At 38.9% G+C, this 12000-nt stretch overlaps 1 protein-coding gene across 4 annotated transcripts in view; it reads left to right on the forward strand.

Moving 5' to 3' along the window:
• The window catches only part of ELP3 (elongator acetyltransferase complex subunit 3), a 131490-nt gene that overhangs the window by 16123 nt on the left and 103367 nt on the right, over positions 1-12000 (forward strand). The window lies entirely within an intron of this gene.

Raw genomic sequence — 12000 nt, forward strand, 5'->3', positions numbered from 1 at the left:
GGGGTGCAAACTTTAAATTGTGTAATATTTAAATAAGTGTTATCCAGATATCTGATATAAATAATGACTCTTTTGGCAAAGAAAAAGTACACAGATATTCTGAATCAAGTTCATAAATAATGTAAGTGGATCTCAAAGTTTCCTTTTTAAAATTCCACATTTTTGGGGGGTGTGGGGAGCGGGGGCACAGGATTTGTGGATAATTGGAAAAATCTCCAGCCGGTAACACTGAGCTGTCCTCATCCTCTCATTCTGCACAACTCATTTATGCATAATCTATCATCATTCCCTCCCCTTCCCTCAAGGTGGTGGTGCAGTTGGGTGTCTGCAGCTTCAGAGCTGTGGATGTATTGCTTTTGTTGCCTTGCTGAGTGTTTATATGGGAAGGGATGATATAGGTCTGAGTCCTCATATGAGAACCTTTTTGATCCATTTTTTGAGGCTGATAGTAAGAGGTTGAAAAGATTCATATCACCTGAGGGCAGTTGATTGTTTCATAAAGCTGAAATCACATCCATCAGCCCTCAGGATTTCCCTTGGCATCTGTTTCTTAAGCCACAGTGAACCCTCTTTATTGCATGCTTCATTCTTTGCTGCAGATTTAAAGGCACAATATCCTCTTAAAAACATGCCTCTGTGTATTTGTTATCTGTTATCCTTACAGGTAACTCTTAAGATTGGAGAAAAATAGTTTTTTTTTTTTTTTTTTTTCCTTGTGTACTTTGTGTATAGTCATTTTCACAACGTCCTCTGGTTCTTGTGGGTCTTTCCCATAGTAACAGGGAAAACCATTTTAGCAAATGGTTGTTGTAAAAATCTAAGAAATTGTCAGGGAAGCCTTGGGAGCAGCAGTAGAGTCTTGAAACTACTTTTAACTTTTTTTTAAAATGGCTAGATTTCAAGTTGATCATGTTCCTTGAAGTTTGTAAACACTATTAAATTTCTTTATATGGTATCTTCTTTTTAACATAAGATTGGTCATAGGTCAGTGGTCCATCTAGCCCAGAATCCTGTCTTCTAACAGTGCCCAGTGCCAGATGCTTCAGAGGGAATGAAAAGAACAGGCAGTTATCAAGTGAGCTGTCCCCTGTTGTCTTGTCCCAGCATGTGGCAGTCAAAGATTAGGGAAATCAGAGGATAAAGTTTCAGAGTAACAGCCGTGTTAGTCTGTATCCGCAAAAAGAAGAACAGGAGTACTTGTGGCACCTTAGAGACTAACAAATTTATTAGAGCATAAGCTTTCGTGGACTACAGCCCACTTCTTCGGATGCATATAGAATGGAACATATAATGAGGAGATATATATACACACATACAGAGAGCATAAACAGGTGGGAGTTGTCTTACTAACTCTGAGAGGCCAATTAATTAAGAGAAAAAAAAAAAAAAAAAAAAAACTTTTGAAGTGATAATCAAGCTAGCCGAGTACAGACAGTGTGATAAGAAGTGTGAGAGTACTTACAAGGGGAGATAGTCAACGTTTGTAATGGCTCAGCCATTCCCAGTCCTTATTCAAACCGGAGTTAATTGTGTCTAGTTTGCATATCAATTCTAGCTCTGCAGTCTCTCTTTGGAGTCTGTTTTTGAAGTTTTTCTGTTGTAATATAGCCACCCGCAGGTCTGTCACTGAATGACCAGACAGGTTAAAGTGTTCTCCCACTGGTTTTTGAGTATTTTGATTCCTGATGTCAGATTTGTGTCCATTAATTCTTTTGCGTAGAGACTGTCCGGTTTGGCCAATGTACATGGCAGAGGGGCATTGCTGGCACATGATGGCATAGATCACATTGGTAGATGTGCAGGTGAACGAGCCCCTGATGGTATGGCTGATGTGATTAGGTCCTATGATGATGTCACTTGAATAGATATGTGGACAGAGTTGGCATCGGGGTTTGTTACAAGGATAGGTTCCTGGGTTAGTGGTTTTGTTCAGTGATGTGTGGTTGCTGGTGAGTATTTGAAAGATTAACAATATTGCTGGGTGGGTTAAGGGAGCTACTGTTGTGGCTGCTTGTGGCATGTAGCAGTTTAGATAGTTTAGTGTCCTTTTTCCTTTGTAGAGAGGCAAAGTTTGTCTTGTAAATGGCTTGTCTAGTTTTTGTAAAGTCTATCCATGAGGAAGTTTGTGTGGAAGGTTGGTTTCTTATGAGAGTATCCAGTTCTGAGAGCTCATTCTTAATCTTTCCCTGTTTGCTGTATAGGATGCTGATCAGGTGGTTTCGCAGTTTCTTTGAGAGTGTGTGACACAGTCTCTCAGCATAGTCTGTGTGATATGTAGATTGTAATGGATTTTTTACCTTTAGTCCTTTTGGTATGATGTCCATCTGCTTGCATTTGGAAAGGAAGATGATGTCTGTCTGTATCTGTACGAGTTTTTTCATGAGGTTGATGGATTTCCATTCCATACGGCTAAATGCAGTGCCTTGCATAATGACAAGTTTCAGAGTAACAGCCGTGTTAGTCTGTATCCGCAAAAAGAAGAACAGGAGTACTTGTGGCACCTTAGAGACTAACAAATTTATTAGAGCATAAGCTTTCGTGGACTACAGCCCACTTCTTCGGATGCATATAGAATGGAACATATAATGAGGAGATATATATACACACATACAGAGAGCATAAACAGGTGGGAGTTGTCTTACTAACTCTGAGAGGCCAATTAATTAAGAGAAAAAAAAAAAAAAAAACTTTTGAAGTGATAATCAAGCTAGCCGAGTACAGACAGTGTGATAAGAAGTGTGAGAGTACTTACAAGGGGAGATAGTCAACGTTTGTAATGGCTCAGCCATTCCCAGTCCTTATTCAAACCGGAGTTAATTGTGTCTAGTTTGCATATCAATTCTAGCTCTGCAGTCTCTCTTTGGAGTCTGTTTTTGAAGTTTTTCTGTTGTAATATAGCCACCCGCAGGTCTGTCACTGAATGACCAGACAGGTTAAAGTGTTCTCCCACTGGTTTTTGAGTATTTTGATTCCTGATGTCAGATTTGTGTCCATTAATTCTTTTGCGTAGAGACTGTCCGGTTTGGCCAATGTACATGGCAGAGGGGCATTGCTGGCACATGATGGCATAGATCACATTGGTAGATGTGCAGGTGAACGAGCCCCTGATGGTATGGCTGATGTGATTAGGTCCTATGATGATGTCACTTGAATAGATATGTGGACAGAGTTGGCATCGGGGTTTGTTACAAGGATAGGTTCCTGGGTTAGTGGTTTTGTTCAGTGATGTGTGGTTGCTGGTGAGTATTTGAAAGATTAACAATATTGCTGGGTGGGTTAAGGGAGCTACTGTTGTGGCTGCTTGTGGCATGTAGCAGTTTAGATAGTTTAGTGTCCTTTTTCCTTTGTAGAGAGGCAAAGTTTGTCTTGTAAATGGCTTGTCTAGTTTTTGTAAAGTCTATCCATGAGGAAGTTTGTGTGGAAGGTTGGTTTCTTATGAGAGTATCCAGTTCTGAGAGCTCATTCTTAATCTTTCCCTGTTTGCTGTATAGGATGCTGATCAGGTGGTTTCGCAGTTTCTTTGAGAGTGTGTGACACAGTCTCTCAGCATAGTCTGTGTGATATGTAGATTGTAATGGATTTTTTACCTTTAGTCCTTTTGGTATGATGTCCATCTGCTTGCATTTGGAAAGGAAGATGATGTCTGTCTGTATCTGTACGAGTTTTTTCATGAGGTTGATGGATTTCCATTCCATACGGCTAAATGCAGTGCCTTGCATAATGACAAGTTTCAGAGTAACAGCCGTGTTAGTCTGTATCCGCAAAAAGAAGAACAGGAGTACTTGTGGCACCTTAGAGACTAACAAATTTATTAGAGCATAAGCTTTCGTGGACTACAGCCCACTTCTTCGGATGCATATAGAATGGAACATATAATGAGGAGATATATATACACACATACAGAGAGCATAAACAGGTGGGAGTTGTCTTACTAACTCTGAGAGGCCAATTAATTAAGAGAAAAAAAAAAAAAAAACTTTTGAAGTGATAATCAAGCTAGCCGAGTACAGACAGTGTGATAAGAAGTGTGAGAGTACTTACAAGGGGAGATAGTCAACGTTTGTAATGGCTCAGCCATTCCCAGTCCTTATTCAAACCGGAGTTAATTGTGTCTAGTTTGCATATCAATTCTAGCTCTGCAGTCTCTCTTTGGAGTCTGTTTTTGAAGTTTTTCTGTTGTAATATAGCCACCCGCAGGTCTGTCACTGAATGACTGGGAATGGCTGAGCCATTACAAACGTTGACTATCTCCCCTTGTAAGTACTCTCACACTTCTTATCACACTGTCTGTACTCGGCTAGCTTGATTATCACTTCAAAAGTTTTTTTTTTTTTTTTTCTCTTAATTAATTGGCCTCTCAGAGTTAGTAAGACAACTCCCACCTGTTTATGCTCTCTGTATGTGTGTATATATATCTCCTCATTATATGTTCCATTCTATATGCATCCGAAGAAGTGGGCTGTAGTCCACGAAAGCTTATGCTCTAATAAATTTGTTAGTCTCTAAGGTGCCACAAGTACTCCTGTTCTTCTTTTTAGAGGATAAAGTTGTATCCCTGACCATCTTGGCTAATAGCCCTTGATGGACCTATTCTCTGTGAACTTCTCCAATTCTTTTTTGAACCCAGTTATAGTTTTGGCTTTCACAACATCCTCTGTCAACAAAGTGTACAGGTTAACTGTGCGTTGTGTTAGGGTCACCCCATATTCAGAGCTTTGTCTTATGGGTGCCTATTAACCCCCACCCCCATCCCGATTGTTTTTACACTTGCTATCTGGTCAGAAGAAGTACTTCCTTATGTTTGTTTTAAACCTGCCTATTAATTTCATTGGGTGACTCCTGATTCCTGTATTATGTGAAGGGGTTAAAAAAACTTTATTTTTTTCACTTTCTCCACACCATTCATAATTTTATAAACCTCTGTTTACTTCATTCAAGATCATTTTTATCACTGTGATTGAAAGTAGCAATTGATTTCTTCACTAGACCACAAGGGGGTGTATTGTATTCTGTAAGCTACATCCTGTGCTTATGCTGTTTTGGAATTTGTTTTAATTTTAACCTTTTAATTACCTGTTGTGTTTTTTTTAGATATTGATATCTATATCTATATCTATCTATATCGTGTTCAAATGTTTGCTCTTTTCCTTATTAATTAAATGCAACTTTTTCTAGCATATGATAGGCTTGGATAATACAAACTGCAGAAAGTGATCAGAATAAAGTTTGGCAGTGACTATTACAAATGCTTTGTTTCCTGGGTGTCCTGATCAGATCAAATGGCATATTTATTTAGATGAATAAGACACCTCTGCTTTTACTGCATGTTCCATCAGATAAATAACCACCTTCTTAGAAAATTGTGAGTCCTCACCATTTTGACTTCTGCACAAGAAGCTATTTGATAAAAGTGAGTGCTCCTGAACTTCTAAGGAAGGCAGAATGAGTGGTTAGGAAAGCAGCGAGGTCTAGTTAATATCTCTTCTCAAGCTTATGGTGCATGCATGTCAAAACACAGCTGTTATGCCTCTACTTGCTTGTCTCTCTCATTTTCATTTCAGCACCTCCCTGAACTCGGGCTACCTTTTATATCCTAGCAGGCCAGGCTCTGAGTCACAGCCTTCTACCACATGACCCCAGGACTTATGCCCTTCTCTTGGGAAGGTGGGCTGAACCTGGTATAGGGTGCAGTTGAGCCCCAACCCCTTAAAAAGCCACGTGCCCCTATGACAGCCCCCATTACCATAGCATCTGAGTGCCTCACAATCTGTAATGTGTTTTCTTAACGCTTCTGGGAGATAGGGAAGTGCTGTTATCCTAGCCCCATTTTACAGATGGGGAATGGAGGAATAGAGAGACTGAGGCCCAGAACCTCAAAGGTATTTGAGCTTCTAATTTCAATTGATGTCAAAGTGATTTGGCCAAGGTCCCACATGAAGTGCGTAGGCTTATATATAGATAACTGTCCAGCAGATTTTGCATTGTAAAACTGCAAAGAAAAATTTAGCTTTTCTGGGGTCCCCAAAGTATTTTTGGGCTGTTAGGACTGTCTGAGCGTCACATTGAGATGTCCTTAGTTAGCTGTTTCCTGCTTCGTTGTTATAACTTAGTTCAGTACTTTTAAGTGAAGAACTGGAGACAATGTGCTAAGTTTTAATTGGTGCCATTGACATTTCAAGAGGAAACAACCTTTTTAAAATCATCCATTTTTCTTCAGAGGCAGGGCTTTTTTTCTATTATTTTAGATCTAACTTTTTTTTCTGTTTTCCTCTGGAGGGCAGCAAATACTTTCTTTCTATTCAAATTTAAAAAAAAACAAAACTTGGCCAGTGTTTCCAGGTGGAATTGTCAAATAAACATAATCATGGACTAATGGGGAAAACCAGGGCATGTAATTCAAGGAAGTAAAGGTTCTGTAGGGGAGGTACTTGTGGATGGATGATACTTTTGAAGGCTCCATTGAGTGTCTCCTACTCAGCTAAAAACATCTGAAATTATTCCTTATTAAAACATAAAGAAAAGGGTATAATTGTATTTGGTTTAGCACTCTTGTTATTGACATTTTAAATGATGAACTAAAATTCATTTGTGAGGGAAAGTATGGAAGTAGAAGACAATCCAATTTAATTCAGTGTGTAAATGTCAGCTGCTTCAGCCATATGGAGATTTGATGATTCAAGGTCTGGCTACTGCTAAGCCTTTCACCTATACTGTAGGTTACCATCTAAGCTTGTGTAGTCTGGTAGAGACAAAGTTGTTAAATGTGATATCTCTAGCCTGGTCTCAGTCCAGTTCTTAGTGACAGATGTCTCATAATATTTGGCTTCTTCAGTAAACAGACAAAGAAATTTAAATAGGCATGAAAATTAAACTATCCATCAAGGTGGTACATCAAGTTTAAACATCTTGGTTGAGCAACGTGGGGAAAACTTGCATTACCAGTGCTGTAGTTTTCCTGTGGATAAAAAGAAACTCTTTAAATATTTAGATAAGGAAGAATAGGTAAGACATTTTCAAGAGCCACCTCCTGATTAAACTAGAGGCTGGAAGATTGTGCAACTAGTGTGTGTCTCCTAGATAAGTAATATAAATTCATACTTCTTGCTTAACTTCATTGTGCATAGATGTTATAACACATAAATGGAAGATTGCTGTTCTGAGAATAACAGTATATGCTGAGGATAAGCTTTATAGGTTGTGTGATTTTGAGGGTTCAGCCTTTTTTTCCATTACAAAATCATCTCTTTTTGGTCTGGTTCTAAAAAGAAAAAAAAATCTGTAGAGCTATTTCTTGTTTTATGTTGTAGCTAATGCATTTGTCTCCGTTCATTGCTCCAGATTGTTGTAGCCTAGGGCCCTGATCTCTGTAGTCACTTGTTTTGGGGGGGGATTGTAATAGCTGTTGAGATTTTTCCTGTCTATAAAAATTGTCTAGATTCAGTGGTCCTTATACAGTGATCCCATTTGCTGTTGACCTACCATCCAGCCAAAATGTTTCCAAAGAGCATCCTGTATCAGGGTGGATTTGATTTAAATCAAATTAATTTAAATCACTAGTCAGGAAGACTTGATTTAATCACGGTTTTCTACATTAAAGGGCATTTTTGTTGGTTGTTATAATCTTAATACATGTTCTTCACAACTCAGATAGATGTAGGTTTCATTTTTAGAAGGTACACACTAATATATATAACATTTTAACAGTGATTTATTTTGAAAACTTTTCAGATTAGTTTTATAGCTATATCAGAAAGTGAATGATTGATTGGTTATTTCATTTACCAAAGATAATTGAAGCAGATAGTTCACCTCCCAATGACTTCATAAATATCTCCAATTAAACAGGTTAATCATTAATATTTGGAGGATTTTCTTGCCGTGCTGTATTAGGAGGAGAACATCACCAGACAGACATTTAAATTGTTTTATTTAACTAAAACGACAACGTTAAGTATTCTGGATTTTTTTCTTCAACAGCAAACATAATATTTTAACAAAACAAGCATATGTCCCTCGCGTCTCACATTTATCTCCAGACTTTTTCTCTTTGTCCAGATATATTCTACCCCCAACAATCTTCTATTCATTGAACTTTTTGAAACTTTGCACTTTTAGAGAGAGGTAAGGGATTGACTCTGTGTACACAAATTTGCAGAGGGACAATAGAGTTGAGGTCTGTTATTTCTCACCTCTACATGTTATTTATTTATTTAAAATAACATGCTTGTTAACAACAAAAATTATCTCTGGAGACACAACTCCACAGTTGAGAACTGCAAAACTAAGCATCTCTGATGGTATCTTCTAGAGTGAGCACTGAATCCCATTGGGTAGATAGAAGGATTAACCTAAATAATCGATACAGAAGCCTGTGGAACCCCATAAGATTGGGTACTTAATCCATGGACTATTAGAACTCATTTACAAAACTTTTCTTAAACATTACATGAATGTATTGTCTCATACTATAGAATTAGAATTTATAATCCCTATTTCGTGATAAGATCTCTTTGAGCTATAATGCATCTTAATTAAAACTATCTTTAGATAAGTTTTTTCCTCAAGACTATTTAAATAAATCCGATTTATTAAATTAAAAAAAAATCATTGATTTTTATCCACCCTCTCCTGCATATTGTCTTCTCCCAGTGAACTGAAGCTCCATGTGTTTGTATGTTGGAGAGCACGTGGGTCCCAATTCAGATGAACTTGGACAAAACTTATTTTTGGGGGGAGGGGAGGGTCCAGTCACTTTTCTTCTTTGCCCCAAACCTGAAATCTGGCTAAATGCCATGTTTGCATTATTCCTATGAAGGTGACATGCTGACTTATATCTGAGAGTCACTGCTGCAAGTCTGATAAGTTCACTCCTCTGGCATCCTCATATATTTGGTACTATGTTTTGAATTTGTTCCAATCCTCTGTCTGATTTGCCTACATATAATTTCTACTCAAAGAAGTGTTCTGCACCCTCGTCCTCAGAATCCCCATAATTTTATTACTTACTTAATTCCCCATTCCATGATGGTTTGTATTCTGGCTTCCAGTGAGGAAGTCTCATTGGGTCTGGATTTAGAAATTTTCAGTATGTCTTATTTCACTGGGTAATGGGTGCTGTTGGTAATGGGAGACTTCTCAACAATATTGAACTAATGGGTAGGCTAAGGAGTAACTGTGATCTTGTTAGATTTCTTAAATTAAATAGGGTAGAGTCTGACAGGTATTTCCATGTGAGATTTCCAGGGAAAACTTAAATACTGCAGGAAGTGGTGATGAAATTGCTCTGAATAGGAACCAAACTAGTGCCTAAATGTGCCAGTTGGAAATCTGTGCTTTTGGAGGCAGTGTCTCTGGGTAAGATTCAAGAAGGCTTGACTGCTAGTGGTCATTTAAAAAAAATCTTAAAACTTTTTTTGTGAGAGGTAGCACTGGTGACCTGGTCAAGTTCCAGTGTGAAATCATTGTTTCCTGCCTACCTCAGCCCCCTCCCTTTTATTTTTAGTATTGTTCACTTGTGTCTGATAGCTTTCTTTGATAGGATAACGAGCCTTGTGGATAAGGGTGAAGCGGTGGATGTGGTATACCTAGACTTTAGTAAGGCATTTGATACGGTCTCGCATGATATTCTTATCGATAAACTAGGCAAATACAAATTAGATGGGGCTACTATAAGGTGGGTGCATAACTGGCTGGATAATCGTACTCAGAGAGTTGTTATTAATGGTTCCCAATCCTGCTGGAAAGGCGTAACGAGTGGGGTACCGCAGGGGTCTGTTTTGGGACCGGCTCTGTTCAATATCTTCATCAACGACTTAGATATTGGCATAGAAAGTACGCTTATTAAGTTTGCGGATGATACCAAACTGGGAGGGATTGCAACTACTTTGGAGGACAGGGTCATAATTCAAAATGATCTGGACAAATTGGAGAAATGGTCTGAGTTAAACAGGATGAAGTTTAACAAAGACAAATGCAAAGTGCTCCACTTAGGAAGGAAAAATCAATTTCACACATACAGAATGGGAAAAGACTGTCTAGGAAGGAGTACGGCAGAAAGGGATCTAGGGGTTATAGTGGACCACAAGCTAAATATGAGTCAACAGTGTGATGCTGTTGCAAAAAAAAGCAAACATGATTCTGGGATGCATTAACAGGTGTGTTGTGAGCAAGACACGAGAAGTCATTCTTCCGCTCTACTCTGCTCTGGTTAGGCCTCAGCTGGAGTATTGTGTCCAGTTCTGGGCGCCGCATTTTAAAAAAGATGTGGAGAAACTGGAAAGGGTCCAAAGAAGAGCAACAAGAATGATTAAAGGTCTTGAGAACATGACCTATGAAGGAAGGCTGAAAGAATTGGGTTTGTTTAGTTTGGAAAAGAGAAGACTGAGAGGGGACATGATAGCAGTTTTCAGGTATATAAAAGGGTGTCATAAGGAGGAGGGAGAGAACTTGTTCACCTTAGCCTCTAAGGATAGAACCAGAAACAATGGGTTTAAACTGCAGCAAGGGAGGTCTAGATTGGACATTAGGAAAAAGTTCCTAACTGTCAGGGTGGTTAAACACTGGAACAAATTGCCTAGGGAGGTTGTGGAATCTCCGTCTCTGGAGATATTTAAGAGTAGGTTAGATAAATGTCTATTAGGGATGGTCTAGGCAGTATTTGGTCCTGCCATGCGGGCAGGGGACTGGACTCGATGACCTCTCGAGGTCCCTTCCAGTCCTATAATCTATGAATCTATGAATCTATGAGTCTGTCCTGCTCTGTTTAAAGATGGTGCGTTCATCTTTACCAACGTAGAATCTTGACTAGCAGAAATTCCCCAACTGAACAGGTGCATGAAAGTGAGCACGTTGCATACAGGAATTATTCAAGCAAAGAATAGGGTTGTGACTTAAAAAGAAAAAAACTGGACCAAGCTCAACAGAGAACTGATCTTACACTCTCTTGATAGAGGCCTTTTATCACACATGGAGTAGGCAAACTACCCCAGTTGGGTATTTGTATGGTGCTTGCCCACTATAGTGATAAGCACTGTTTAGACAATTGAGGCAAATGTACTTTCTCCAGCGGTTATTGTCTCTAGTGAGTCAGTAAGCTTGAGAACTTTGCTAGTTGCGGAATGAATAAATGACTCACAGAACCATGAGGCATTTTGCCTTTGTAAAGAATACACAACAACGCTGAGAAGTTTTTAATTTTTATCTCTTGAGAACACACAGCTTAGGCGATTTTCAATTCATTCCTGGATATCAAATAAAGATGTGGACTTTATGATAAGGAAACAGCATACCTCCCTTGGGAGGAAAGTTATTGTTGTGCCAAAGAATAATTGTAAGATGGGTTTTTTATTGTTGCTTTTTGTTCACTAGAGAAATGCACCCACCTGTGCATTGACTTGATCAGAATTTGTGGCTGCATTTGCTCTTCCAAGAGGAAAAATGGAAGCAAGAGGTGTAAAATATAGGTGTAAATAATCATTTTACTCCTCCTCTCCCGCCCCATTCATGAGAGGTGATGAGCCTGCCTGTCTCCTATTGTGATTCATCACCTGATCCTGAAGAGCTGAGCACTCTTACTACTCCGATGGGTACTGAGCACCTCTCAGGAGCCAGCTTTTAATTAGTAAATGCTCTGTCCTCTTAGAGGATAAAATCACTTGAATTAACTTCATTGAAAATGGCCAGTGCGGGGAAAGCCTGCCTTCTCTCTGTGCCTGTTCTGTGGCTAGCCTGGACTCAGGTCTCTAATTGGGTATCTTTCATCAGTGCAAAACTGAATATACTAAAACCAAAACGCCCCTCCCAACCCCCTCCCCCCCTTTCTTCATTTTAATAATATCATGCTACATTACATGCTTGATCTTGCCTTTTGCAGTCACATCCCTAATGGAAAAATACTTGAAGTAGTTCCTAAAAGAATTTGACAAAGCTAATACTGTAACTGTAGTCTTTGAGAGATATGATAACAGTAACTCTGTGGAAACTGCAGAAAGACAGTGCAGG

The sequence above is a fragment of the Malaclemys terrapin genome, chromosome 3, assembly GCF_027887155.1.
Source record: "Malaclemys terrapin pileata isolate rMalTer1 chromosome 3, rMalTer1.hap1, whole genome shotgun sequence".
In the NCBI taxonomy this organism is placed as follows: Eukaryota; Metazoa; Chordata; order Testudines; family Emydidae; genus Malaclemys; species Malaclemys terrapin.